Raw genomic sequence first — 3733 nt, 5'->3', positions numbered from 1 at the left:
TTTCCTCTGAGCATCCACGGAGCCCTGGACGGAAGAGCGCCGGTTCAGAGAAGCGACTTTGGGGCCAGGCGGGCCTGTCATTGACTAGACTCAGCTGTTTTCTGCGTGATGTTGGGCAAGTCCCTCGTTAGTAAAACGTGCACAACGATGGGACTGTTTGGGGACGTGTCAAGATGCAGTGTGCGGAAAGCCCTTAGCAAGGTGCCTGGCACATCGTAGGTGCTCACTAAATGCTGGCTGTTTGGGGTCAGGGCTTGCAGACACACTTGTGGCCGTGTCAGCCATGTTGTTGGGCCTGCCTGTCTCAACGTGGTCACTGGATCATAAACTCCTTGAAAGTACAATTCGTGCTTCGTCCTTCCTCACACATTCGGCAGGCATTTAGTGAGCACCTACTATGTGCCAGGCGCCGTGCTCAGCAGGAAGGATTCACAGCCCCTGTCCCAAGGGGGTCAAAGACTAGTGGGAGAAATGGGCAAGTGTTTACATAACAGGGTGCAGGAGCCTAGGGTGGCTGGGGGAGCCCAGTGGGGCACCCAGACCCCCCACTTTAAGGATGAGTAGCCATCAGCCAGGAAAGTACGTGGGAGGAGGACGTTCTACACCTGGCGGAGGCAGAGGCTAGGCATGTGGTCGGTTCGCTAAGCCAGTGGGATGAGCAGGGATGTGTGGGAGCCAGCCAGGTGCGGAGAGGAGGGAACAGCATTCCGGGCAGAGGGAACAGCATGCTGGCAGCTGGGGGGTCTGTCAGATCCGTGCACTGCCACGCAGTGTGGCCCCCGTTTACATTTGGGGAGGCCGTTTTGGTCCAGCTTTCCTGCTGGGAACACACCTGAATCAATCTCACCCTGAAGCGCCGTCAGCCCCTGGGGCTTGTAAGGGTCTGGGTTGAAACTGTAAATTTAATGCTTGTTGCTGTTTAGAAGACCTTGGTGTATGTGGGGGGGTGGGGTGGGGGGTCCTTCCCAGCCTTCAGCTTGCCTTTGGCAGAAACCTTTTCACCACCAAGCGCGGATTAAGTTGCTTTCTGGTTCTTCTAAGGAACTCTTGCAACAAAAAGTGCCGGCTGAGTCTCTGTGATGTTCCGGCACCTCCTCTCACCTCCGGGCTGGGCAGGAGGAGGACCAGCAGCCCGATGTTTGCATGCAATCCCAGTGACTGTCTTTTTCCGATCACGATCACGCGTCTAGCTGCCAGCTACCTTTCCGGCGGCTCCAGCTCCCCTCCCCGCGGGAGGCTCCGGCTGTTAGATGTTTACTGGGGAGCCGGGCGGACCTGCCCCCCAATCCTTCCCTGGGCGTGAGCGCACGTCTGGGGCAAGTCCCACCTGGGTCCCCGCGGAGCCGGAGCCGCAGCCGCCACCAGCTGCCCGGCCTTGGCGCCGGCACCGCGCCCGCGTCTTCCGGGACTGGGGTTCCGGTGCCAAGCTGCGCGCAACGGAACTTTGCAAAACATCGAACGTGGCCAGCCGGTCGCTTAAAAAAGATTTTTTTTAAAATGTGTTCTCTCCAGTTTTTTTAATTAAAACAAGCTTCACGAGAGAAAAGTGGGGAAATGCAGAACAATTAAGGGAAGACGCCACTCTGCCCTGAGGACAGGCACGCCTTCCGGTTTGCTGTTTCTCTTTCTGCCCCCTTTTTAGGGGCGTTTAAGTATAATGAGATGGTTCTGAAGGGGAGTCTTGTGTCTTTTTTTCCTTCAGCGTCTGACTTACGCTTTGCACATTGGAGACGAGTGGCCGCCGTCCCAGTGGCTGCATCGTCCCCGAGTTGATTCCATAACTTACTGAGCCCTCGTGGTGCCAGCGCCCCTCACAGCCACCGCCTCGGCGACCATGTCCCTGCATTTAGGTTCCTTTCCATGTTCGAACTCCCAGAGCGGGGATCCTGGTGCCAAAGGCCAGGAACATTGTTATGGCTCTTCATCCGAGTCACCAAACTGCATTTGCAAAGGGCTGGAATATACACTGAGTGGCCAGATGATTATGACCACCCCATCAGTACTTCATGGACACTTCCAAAAATACTGAATATTGAAAACTTCCTAAGCAAATACTCTCAAGGTTTTATTATTATTATTATTTGCATAACTAATTCACTCCATTGTACTGATGGGGTGGTCATAATCATCTGGTCACTCAGTGTATATATGGTATATAGATAGGTAGACATGTAGATATTCAAGTTTTTCTTTTATTGGGGTAAAACATGTATAACATGAAATTTGCCATCTTAGCCAATTTTAGGTGCCCAGTTGAGTGCCATTAAGAAAAGAGCATTCAGTCCCAGCTGGTTTGGCCCAGTGGATAGAGTGTTGGCCGGAGGACTGAAGGGTCCCGGGTTCAATTCCAGTCAAGGGCACGTATCTCCGTTGCAGGCACATCCCTAGCCCTGGTCAGGGCACGCGTGGGAGGCAACCAGTCCATGTGTCTCTCTCACATCGATGTTTCTCTCTTTCTGTCTCTCCCTTGCACTCTCTCTAAAAATCAATGGGAAAACATCCTTGGGTGAGTATTAACAAAAAGCAAACAAACAAAAACACAGAAAAGAAAGGAGCGTTCACATGGCTGTGCAGTCACCGCCGTCCGTCCATCCGTCCGTCCGTCCGCAGAACTTTCTCATCTCCCCAAGCTGAGGCTCTGTCCCCTCCAAACACTGACTCCTGTGCCCCCCCCCCAGCCCCTGGCACCCACCGGCTCCCTCTGTCTCTGTGAGTTTGCCTCCTGTGGGGACCTCGGGTACACGGGTGGGGTGTGGCTTTCGGTGACTGGCTGACTTCCCTCGGCGTCTTGTCCTCAGGGCTCGATCCTGTGGAAGCAGGTGTCGGCGTTGCCTTGCTTTTTAAAGCCCGCGGTGTGGATGGACCACATTTCGCGTGTCCGTCCTCTGTTGGCGGACACTGGGGTTGTGCGTGTGAGCGATGCTGCTGTGCGCGTGGGTGTGCGCGTAGCTCTTCAGGACCCGGCCTCCCTTCTTTTGGATGGAGACCCAGCAGTGGGATTGCTGGATCATATAGTCTTTCTATTTTAAAATGTTTGAGAAACTACCAGACTTTTTCTTTGCAAATATACCATTTCACATTCCCACCAACAGTTCGAATTTTTCCACATCCTCACCAACACTTACTACCTTTTTAAAATAAAATTATAACCATCCTAATGGATGTGAGGTCCAATTTATAAAAATATGTAACAGCCTCCGTTCTTTTGGATGGAGACCCAGAAGTGGAATTGCTGAATCATATGGTCTTTCATTTTTTAAAAGTATATTTCTATTGATTTCAGAGAGGAAGGGAGAGGGAGAAGGAGATAGAAACATCAATGATGAGAGAGAATCATTGATTGGCTGTCTCCTGCATGCCCCACACAGGGGATGGAGCCCACAACCCGGGCATGTGCCCTGACCGGGAATCGAACTGTGACCTCCTGATTCAGAGGTCGGTGCTCAACCACTGAGCCACACTGGCCGGGCGTAAATGCATTTTTGACTTACAGTATTTTTGACTTGCGATGAGTTTATCTGGACGTCACCCCATCGTAAGTGGAGGAGCATCTGTGTTTCATTCCTTCTTATTCCCAAACACTACCCTACTGTATGGAACTCCTGGTGGGGGCGGGAGTGGTCAGTGGCCCAGGAGGGAAGCAAGGCGGGGTCCCTGGCTGGGCCGAGGGGGTGCTTGGTGGAGGTGCTTTGCAGGAGTGGCTGGTGTCGAGGCTCAGAGAAGCCGGACTGCA

This window comes from Myotis lucifugus, unplaced genomic scaffold, assembly GCF_000147115.1.
Source record: "Myotis lucifugus unplaced genomic scaffold, Myoluc2.0 scaffold_1375, whole genome shotgun sequence".
Taxonomy (NCBI): Eukaryota; Metazoa; Chordata; class Mammalia; order Chiroptera; family Vespertilionidae; genus Myotis; species Myotis lucifugus.
This window is presented reverse-complemented; position numbering follows the sequence as displayed.